General features: G+C 37.7%; 1 pseudogene; it reads right to left on the bottom strand.

Annotated features, from left to right (window-relative positions):
• Positions 1-374: 374 nt before the first annotated feature.
• Positions 375-11,223, bottom strand: part of LOC113187412 (14-3-3 protein theta pseudogene) — a 33,377-nt pseudogene continuing 22,528 nt past the window's right edge.

Genomic DNA, 11,223 nt, shown 5'->3' with positions numbered 1-11,223 from the left:
ACATTTTCTTATCTTCATAGTAACATAAAACACAGTCACTGGTAGAACTGGTTCAGATTACCTAAATACCAGATATATTTTTAGTCCTCTACTAAGTGTTTGGAAGTTACTTATGTTTACATAAAAAGAAGCTATTGCAATTTTTCTACATCAGTAACTGCACATCAAGAAGGCCAAGTCACACACAAATCAAGGAATGGAGTTTTCCGGAAGCTTCAGTGTTAAAAGATTATGAACAGTTGATTTCATACCCATGAGTGGGTTTCTTTTCTATAGAAAAGACAAATGGAATAAGGAAAGTAAATCTGTAAAAAAGTTTCTTGAGGGTAGAGGAATGACACCGTGTGGTATTAAGTTTTCAGCAAAATGCTGCATCACGTTTTTCTGCACTGTCTGGTGTCCCTAATGTTGTCTCTAAGCAACTGCATGATGAGGGTCCTGTTCTTGTATGAATCTCCATTCAATGAATCAAGTTCTGCAAAGGCCTCGTCAACAGCCGTTTTAGCTGTGCAGGCAAGCTCTGGATTATTAAGGCTCTCATGGTAAAATACAGAAAAGTTAAGAGCCAGCCCCAAGCAGATTGGGTGTGTGGGTTGCATATCTTTCTTGCTTATATCAATTGCCTCTTGGTAAACTCCTCTGGAAGTATCTATGGTTTGCTTCCAATCATCACCCACATGCAACTTCAGCAAGGTTCCAAAAGTAATCTCCTTTCATTTTCAGATAGAAGACCTCACTCTCTGTCTTCGTTACATTGGTTATTAAATACTTATCCAACAATTCCAAAACCGTGGTGCAGATGGACCTCAGCTCTACTCTGCTTTCTCCTGATAGTCTTTAACCAGTTGCAACTTCTGTTGGAAGTGCTGGTCTTCTGCTTGATGCTCTAGATGACCCTCTATGCTGACCTGTGGCCCCCAACCATATTCTTTTTGGTAGCTGAGAACAGATTGCACTCATTGTTGGACAGCTCAGTGCCGTGCTGTGTCACAGCCTTCATGCAGGTGACCCCTTCATGGTAACGCTGAGCCTGTTTGGCCAGCTGGGCCTTCTGAGTGTGGGGGCCAGGGATGAAGGTGAGGTGAGAGAGTGCAAGCATCCACCCGGATCCTGAGTCCTCCTCCTCTAGAGCTTCTCCTCCCTGTGGCTGCAACACAAGTCCCCATAAAATTATTTGGAGTTTTCAAGAGAATCACTGTTTTTCTAAAGCACTCCACCTGATGCTTTTTTTAAACCTTTCATCAAAGCACCTACAGTTGATTCCTTCAATCTCTTTCCTGCACCCCAGACCTCTTCTTCCTCTCTGAGCATTGGAGGGTCAGCCATGTGGCCCACATTTTCTAGACCACTGCCTGACAATCTGAGTGGGTAGGATCCTGTGGGCAGGAGACACAAGAGGAGAAAGGTCAGAGAGTCCTCTCCTCTCTTTCCCTGAATCCACTTCCTACCTCCTGCACAAAGAAGAGCCAGCCTCATTGCTCCCTCAGCTCAAATTTCAGCTCCCATTGATTTTGAGAATTTCTATCCCTTCTCCTTTCTCATTGTCCCCTTCGTCCTCCTTTACTGTCTCCTTCTTTAATTCTGACGGGTCCCCACTGTGAAGATCTGCATTGGAGGTAAAAATCTCTTTTGGCTGAGACTCTATTATGGTTTGCATGTGAGGTGTCCCCTGAAAGCTCATGTGTAAGACCAAGCAAGAAGGTTTAGAGGAGAAACATTGGGTTAGAAAAGCCTTAACCCAATCAGTGAATTAAACCCCAAGGGGATTAACTAAGTGGTAACTGAAGCCAGGGACAGTGTGGCTGGAGGAAATGGGCATGGGGGGGGTCTGCCTGGGGGGTATGTATTTTGTCTCTGGTGAGTGGAGTCTCTCTGCTTCCTGATCATCACAGTGAGCCACTTCCCTCTGCCACACTATTCCACCATGATGCTCTGCCTCACCTTAACCCCACCCCCCCTTGCCCAGGAAGGGAGCTGGCTGTCTGTGGGCTGAGACCTCTGAAACCAGTGAGCCCTCAAATAAACTTTTCCTCCTCTAAAATTTTTCTCCTCAGGTTTTTTAGCCACAGCAGCGGAAAACCTGACTAAAACAGACCCTAACCTATATTATTCATTCACATGTCTATTTCTTTCTTTCTAAGTAAAAGATTCTGGAAAGACAGAGAGTTAAATTTCATTCAGAGTAGACTAGATCAGACCTCACTTAAAAAAAAAAAAGTTAGATTGGAAAACCCACTAGTTATCACTAACTTAAAACACAGGTTTATTTCTTGCTCATGGGAAATGTCCATTTTGAGGCTGTGTCTGGTGGGGTGGTATCTCTGTTCCTTACAGGCACTCGGGATTCTAATTTCCATGGTGGAAAAAAAGGGGATGAGAGCCCCAAAGAGCCGTCTGGGGTAACTACACACTGGTCTGCAAGTGGCATGTACCTACGGTCCGCCTAACTACTGTCCATCAACTAGTCATATGATCTCACCTGACCAAAAGAGGGCAGGAAGTTAAACACTAGCATTTCCCCCAAGAGCTCAAAATAATCTGGCAAATAGCATTAACTTTAACTATTTATCCTTCTGTTACACATACTCAGCTCCTCATCTTCCCCCAAAGGCAAGACAGTCTCCACTGCTCCTACAGGGACAGACGGAGGACCCCATCATGGAAGGTATTCTGCCCCAGGTCCAGGCCATCTGCAGACTGCCCAGAGGCCTCATAACAAGACCTCTACCTTGGTCTGCAACAGTGATCTGCCCCTTCAATCTCCTGATGCACAATGGTGGCAAAGTGTTCAAAACCAAGACAAAGTGTCCCAACCAAACAAAAAAGAAGCAAAACAGACCACAAACACTCATCCCACTTGAAGAAGGAAACCATGAAGGACATTTTGGGATCACTCTGAGTGTTCATCAGGCTGACGGTTTAAGAACCCCCACCCAGGAAGTAGAATTGCTCCTCGACCCAGCTCTGAGTTTTCTTCTTGAAATGCACTGATCTCAGGTCCAGATCCAACCCTGGGATACTCTACCTTTTCCATATGTTTCCTGGCTACATCAAACACTGGACATGTTCACTTCCAGGTAAGTGAGTAGCTTCTTGATCTCCTTCTTGCTCCTGGAAGATTATGAACATTTGGTTCCTTTGATTCTTAAAATAATCTCAGACTTTTATTTCTGCTTGGTGTTCCCCCCTCCTTAGACTGTGGTGGCTTACAATGATATTGATTTCTCTAGTCTATGTGGCAATAACCATACCTATCGTTATTTTCTAGACACGCTTCTTAAATTTGTTACATTTATTATTTTCTGGGTTCATATATTTCCTTCATTCAACTTTAATCCTGCTTTTGGAAGCTCAGCCACACAATTCATCTTATTTCCCTGTTCATTTTGTCCACCAGATTTACTTGGTGCCAAAATTTTAATTGATCATCGCTCTAAAAACCTCAGCCCATCCTATTATTGTAACAATGCAATGTGGCTTCGGTGCTTTGGCATTTTCGTGAAAATGATGTTTGTAGATCGTTGCACAATCTGGATTTATCTGATGCTTCGGGTTAGCATCTTTGGCAGGGATATAACATAGGTGATTTTGCAGTCTCTGATTGATTCAAATGAGGAGGTACATCATATCAATTTTTCTCATTCATGACACTAAGCTTGATCACTTGATGATCCTGTCACTATTTTAAAAACATTGTTTTCACTTTTTTTTTGGTAAACAGTTTGTAGGAGGTTCTTTGTCCAGGGAATCCTTTCTTGATTAAATGATACTAAGATATCCTGGAGGTGGTCTCACCTGAACCTTCATTACCAGGTGGCTGACTATAAGCTGACTGGTTCAGGACCTGGCTGCAGGGTACCTTTCCTGAAGCTTGGATCTTTCTCACCCTCCGACATGGTAGCCTGGTTGCCTACCCCTGATGGGTTAGGATCCACACCAGAAGGCTGAAGTCCACAAATGCATTTCCAACGCTCTGCTTTCGTCTAGTTTGTTACAATTTTTATCGTCCAGAGATAAAAATCACAGAGCCAAGCCCAGAATCAGGGCTTGTAGGAAGGTGTACTTCTCCAGGGTGTGGATACAGGTAGGGATAAACAGAAGTGGTGCTGTTCAGAGTCAGAGGTAAAATACATATGTGATCTGGTAGGCAATTGCGAACTTCTCCTCTTTATGGAACCGAATACTTTTCATTCCAGTCAGGAATTTTTTAGAATGTCTATTCTCTGGGGACTCCTCTACAGTTTCTGTTCTTAACCTGTGGGGTATTCCATCATTCTGATATTTGAGAAATGTATGCCAATGTATTTTAAGGTCGTATATCACTTATACAAATTTGAGAGTATCTTTTCTCCAGGACACCTGCCATTCATAGGTTTTTCTTTATCTGTTAATAGATGATTTTTTATCTGCAGTTTATTTTTCTATTGGATAATTAACTGGTCTTTACATTTTATGAATTAAGCCTCTTGAAACACAAGTTGTAAATATTTCTTCTTATTATCAATTTTTTTTAAAACTTGATATAGGGTTTGAAAAACGTATTTGTTTGCTTGCCCATTTATTGTGGAAATCATTTTTATGTAATAAAAATTATCAATGTTTCCTTTTGCTTCAGAATTTTGAATAATAGTTAGGAAATTCTTTCCTACTCCCATGAAAAATTGGTTGATATTTTCTGTTTGGCTTTTATTTTTATTTATTTATTTATTTATTGTGGTTTCACTTTCTACAATTAAATATATGATCAACATGGAGTTTTATTGTTTAATGATTTTCTGGTTTAATAATTACATTCAATGATTAAATTTCTTTTTTCTTTCTTCTCTATGCTCATATAGTTGTTTTGAATATCTTTTTGAAAAGTCAATTTCCTTCCACCAATGATTCTATTATAAAACAAGTTTAAAATATAACATGGACTTGGAGTATTTCTGAATTGTTTCTCCTGTTCCACTGGTTGATAAGTAAATACCAAACAGTTTTGAATATAGTTGGTTACATGGCGTGGTGTGTTTTTAGTGTCTGTTAGGACTGGTCACCTCATTTGCCTTGTTTTCCATTTGCAGGGTTTTCTTACTTATAAATAGTAAGACCATATTGTAATTTATTATTTCATTTAGGCAACAATACCCATGTAATATTTGGCTCCCATGTGATAACCAATTCAAAGGGACAGACATCCATGAAATAATTTTTTTTCCCTGAAGGAATCCTCATGATCTAATGGGTAGATGACAACAGAAGGAATGAAGGGTTTTTCTGAGAGCTGTTGCACTGTGTGTGTATTATTAACTTTGGTTAATAATACCACATTGTACCTTTCAAAATTTCTAAGGGAATAAATTCCAAATGTTCCCCTCAACAAAAATATTTGGGATAATTGACATGTTAATGAATGATTTAATTATTCCACATGTATTCATAAATCATAACACCACATTGTACCCTGTAAATACATACTATTGTAAATTGTCAACTTACAATATAATAAAAAGTACAAAAAGAGGAATAAAGGAAAATATGTGCTTAAATAGTAGTGTTATCAAAATCTGGTGGGAGCGTATATTGAGGAGGAACTAGCTACCTACAGAGTGAAAAATAACTTCACAGAGGGTTCCTCATAGTTTTGAAACAGTACATTATAGTAAGCTGAAGAATTTTGTTTCATAATCTGTTAAATAAATACTTTGAAGAATATCATCATTATTCACATGATCCAAAGCTCACTGCTCCTTTTAGTATGATTAAGCCAAATAACTATCAGAGCTACCGAGTTTCTAGTGTTGGTTTTATTTATGTATATTTTACAGAGACAGGCTGATCCTGATCTCCTGGCTCAAGGGAGCCTCCTACCTCTGCTTGCTGTGCAGCTGCGATTACAGAAAGGCACCCCCTTGCCCAGCTATTATTGATTTTAAAATTGTCATACATTTTTCATGTGAAAATAAACTGGGAGGATAACCACTTTGAAAATATTTTACAAGTTTAATGAAAAGTTTATCCTATACCTACCATTTGATTCACCCATTCCACATCCAGGCATTTATCCATGAGAAATAAAAATATATGTCCATACAAAGCTATGCACAGGGATTTTCATGGCAGTTTTATTTTTAATGTTCCCAAATTAGAAATAAACCAAATATTTACTAAAAGGTGAATAAATAAGCATCATATTGTATCATATCCATAAATGGGATATTATACAGCAATAAAAATGAAAAAAACCCACTTTTTTACATATGAATATATGAATCTCAAAATAATTATGCTCAGTGAAAGCGGCAAGACAGAAAAGACTACTCTTGTGTTATTCATTTACTTAAATTCTAGGAAATGCAAACTATGGTATAATCTATAGTAACAGAAAGCAAATCAGTAAGTTGTCCAATGATGGAGGGACAAAAGGGTGGGGAAGTGGGATTACCAAGGTATACGAGCAGATTTGTGGAGGTGATAGGTCATTTGTTACTGGTCATTGCTTCATTGGTGCACACATATGTCAACACGTACCAAGTTTTACACTTTCAGGATGTGCGGTCTATCGTATGTAAAGTGTACCTCAACAATGATGTAAAAGATGGCCAGACAGATGTTCAGAACAAGATTAAACTATTGGAGCAGGACAGAGACATAGAATCAAGAATGGAGAGATGACAGATTCAAATAAATACAAGATGGGAGAAGGAATCTGCATCTATGCTTGCAAATTATGAGGGATTGGTCTTCCCTGTTAATAGAGTGACATACTAGGGAATGAGTATTGAGAGAGCCAATTAGGAATTCTCATCTGAGTCAACTCAGATGAGAGTTTTGTTTCATAGTCTGTTAAATAAATACTTGAAGTTTTTATTCACATGACCCAAAGTTTTTTCATCTTTTCTTTTTGCTGTTTTTTTCCCCAGTGAATATACAGTTTATTTACATCATGAATGTGTCATAGATTCTTTTTTTTGGAGGGGGGGATTGTACTGGAGGCTGAACTCAGAGGTGCCTAACCACCGAGGAACATCCTCAGCCCTTTTTAAATATTTTATTTAGAGATAGGGTCTTACTGAGTTGTTTAGGGCCTCACTGAGTTGCTGAGGGCTGGCTTTGAACCTGTGATTCTCCTGTCTCAACCTCCTGAGCCACTGTGTCATAGATTCTTAGTAAAAAAGGAGTGAAGACGTACTGGAGGTCATTTATACCAACTTAATACCCAGCTAATATACTGTCACTTTTAATTATATATTTCCAGGGCTTAAGGCATCACAGTATCATATGAGAGATACTTCATTGCTGAACAATGAACAATTTTGTTTCATAGAGAACTCAAGGTTTAGATGGACATCACTAGCTCTAATACATGGAGTGGCCAGGCAGGTGCAGTAATGAAGGAGTCATCAAATGCAAAAACATTAACTGGGGAAAATTATATATATTATATAATTATATAAATATAAAAGTATATTTTATATATAATTAAGTGTGTATATATAATTTTAAAGTCTTCAGAAATTGTCTTAAGGCATTATAGCATGTATTCAACAAATAGAAAATATTCATCAAAATTACTAAATCTTTGTAAGATTGGTAAGTCTTAAGTCACACTAGAGACTCAATACACTCTGTCTAGAGCTCAGCACGAGGGAAAATTCTTTGCATGTGTTCATAGTCAAGAAGATACAGCTTGATCTCTTCGTAACAACCGTTAAGAGCATGGTAACTCCTGAGGAGGTGTAGGTCACCAGCATTTCTCTCCTCATTCCCTGGGTCCAGATAAGTGTACCTGAGAGGTTAAGGACTCCTTTCCTAGCTTCTACTGATAGGGGGAGGCTCTGCTGATAGTTTGAGGCCAACCTTGGAAAATTAGAGGGACCCATTCTCAAAATAATTATAAAAAGAGTGGTATAGCTTGGGCAGCTGTCATCCAGTTCACTAATGGGGAGTTGATTCCATGCTAAGAGAGGCGATTTGAGAAAAGAGTTGATATTATGCTGCCCAGTGCCCTGCTTATGAAGATATGGTGCAATGAGAGAGAAGTGAGCCACTGTCTCCTATTCCCAGATATGAAATGACTCATAGATGTCACCAGGGAGAGATGCAGGTCTTTAGAGCAGAGAGTTCTGTAGTTTTTCCCAGAATAACCAACTAGGTTTGGAAGAGAGTGTGGGGTAAATTGAAGCCTAAGGACATTCTTGAAAACAATAGAGATTTTGGTGGTACACAATTAGAAAAAAGAAAAAATGAACAGCTTTGAGTCCTCATGGCTCTAAATAAACTTTAAAAGACTGGCCTGAAACTACCTCCAAGGCCAGGCATAATGACCTATCCTTGCAGTCCCAGCTACTTGGGAGGCAGACGCTGGAGGTTTGGAAGTTTGAGGCCAACCTGGGAAAATTAGATAGACCTATTCTCCAAATAATTATGAAAAGAGTTTGGGATGTAAGTCATTGGTAAAGTGTTTGCCCACCATGTGCAAAACCCAGGCTCAATCCCCAGAACTACATTAAAAACAAAAACAAAACAGAGGAACAAACAGAAACTACCCATGAAAAAGGCCAAAATTAAATTGGATGTGACTATTGAAAAGAGGAATAAGCTAGAAGCAGCTAGTACAGGACAATAGGTTAGTATAAAATCAACAGGGGCAGGCAGTTTAACTGAGGAACATGGAGAAGAGACAGAGAGAGTCCTTCTAAAAATACTGTAATCCCCAAGTGACAGGAAAACAAAAATAACATACAACTTAGAATACAAAAAACATATTCAACTCTATCAATACAAATATTGATCATGAACGGAATTCATGATTGCATTGTTTAATGCAATCAAAAGAGTTTTCCAGACATAGTAAAAGTTAATATCCTATTTTATGTTCTCTATAGGAGACACATTTAGATTCAAACATACCAATTGTTTGAAATTAAAAAGTAGAGAAAATATTTAATGCATATAGCACTCATCAGAAAGAAGTGGTTTTCTGATCAAATATTAGACAAAATAGATTTAAAACAAAAAATGCTAGAAATAAAATGAATTTTATCATTATACAACTGATCATTTATCGGGGGAGATATTGCAATTATAAATGTATATGCACACACTAACAGATCTCCAAAATACACAAATCTACTATCAAAATGGCAGAGGAGAAATGGAAAATCCAGCAATAAAAGTTGTAGACTTCAATACTGAAATTTCAGTAAAGAATTTTAAAAAAATAAGCAGAAATCCAACAGGCAAATGCAAGGCTTGAACACCACAATCAACAACTAGACTCAACAGGCATCGATCCGACATTCCATTTAACAATAGAGAAATACAAAAACTTTTGCAAGTAAATATGGGATATTACCCAGGATAGACCTAATGTTAGGCCATCAATGAAGCTTTAATAAATTTGTAAAGGTCAAAATCATACTAAGTATTATATTCAATCAGAATGTAACAAAATGGTAGAAACAGTACAATTAAAAAAATTCACGACTACGTGGAAATTTTACCACATACTTCTAGGTAATCAAGAAAAAAAATTTAATACTTTGAGATGAATGAAAATTAAGACAGAACAAACAAAAATTATGGGGTGCAGCTAACAGAGCTTACAGGAATTTTTTTTTTTTTGTACTGGAGATTGAACTACGGGTACCTAACCACTGAGCAACATCCTCAACCCTTTTATTTTTTATTTTGAGACAGGATCTCACTAAGTTGCTCAGGGCCTTACTGAATTGTTGAGGCTGGCTTTGAACTTGTGATCCTCCTGCCTCAGCCTCCCCAGTTGCTGAGATTACAGACATGGACCCCCACACCCAGTTACAGGAACATTTATAGACTTTAATACCTCTCCTAAAAGAGGAGAAGGATTTCAAATAAACAAACTAATCTTCAAACTTCAGACAGGAGAACAAGAAAAGCAAACTAACAAACAAGCAGAAGAAAGTAAACAAATATTGATTAGAATGGGAAATAGCCAAAATAGAAGAGAGAATAACAATGAAATCAAGTATTTTTTTGATAAAGATCAACAAAATTGACATTAAGTAGACTGAAAAATAAAAAAAAAAGAGTACTATCAAAATTCTAAAAGTAAGCCTGAAAACAGGGACATTACTACTGACATAACACAAATGAAAATGATTAGAATGTGTATTGAGTTGACGTGTGTCCCTCAACAAAAGCATTGCTATCTTAACCTTTGGCGAAAATGATCTTATTTGAAAATCAGGGTTTTCCATCTGTAATTAAAATGAAGTTACACACACACACACACACACACACACATAATAAATATGTGCATCTATCACCTGTCTATCTAAATCACATTATCAGGATGTGATCCTTAATCCAATAGAATTGGATGATTTATGTATTTACAGGAAGAGGAAAGTACCATGTAAAAACACCATAGACTAACAGAGATGGAGACTGGGGTGACATGGTTTTAAGCTAACACCAAGAATTAATGACAACCACCAGAAGCTCAAAAGAGGCAAGGAAAATGTATAGCAGTCTCAGAGGGAGCACAGTGCTGATGACGTCTTCATTTAAAACTTCTAGCCTCCAGGAAAATAAATTTCTGGTTTTTAAGGCCATTCACACTTTGTGACTCCTCGTTATAGAGGTTCTAGAAAACTAGTACATAAGGCAATAATGCAAATCTTGTTACATGTTGAAATTAGATAATAGATGAGATGGAAAAATTCCTGAAATGACACGTTTCCAAACTGATTCAAGAAAAAATGGAGAATCTGAGTATTCTCTTTATAAGCAATATTATGGTGGTAGTGATTTGAAAACTTCCCCTGAAGAACAGTTAAGCCCCCCCCCCCGTCTTCATTGTTGAATTCTACCAAACATTTAAAAAGGAATGTCAATTCTTCAAAAACTCTTCCAAAAACAAAAGTGAGGGGCATGCTTACGAATGCATTCTAAAAAGCCAATAGTACCCTAATTAAGAAAAAAAAGCAAAGATGTCACCGAAAACGTAAACTACACAAGTTCTAAAAATATAAATGCAAAATTACTCCACAAACCAGAAGAAAACCCAGTCTAGCAACACGTTAAAAAAGAGTCTTCCTTTTTGACCAAGTGGGATTTATTTTAGGAATGCAAGGTTGGTTTAACACTGAAATTCATTTACTGTCATATACCATATTTGAGAGAAAGAACAAAAACAATATGATCACCTCAACAGATGCAGAAAAAAGCACTTGACAAAATCCAGCACCAAGAGAC

Source organism: Urocitellus parryii, chromosome 7 (genome assembly GCF_045843805.1).
Source record: "Urocitellus parryii isolate mUroPar1 chromosome 7, mUroPar1.hap1, whole genome shotgun sequence".
In the NCBI taxonomy this organism is placed as follows: Eukaryota; Metazoa; Chordata; class Mammalia; order Rodentia; family Sciuridae; genus Urocitellus; species Urocitellus parryii.
This window is presented reverse-complemented; position numbering and strand designations above follow the sequence as displayed.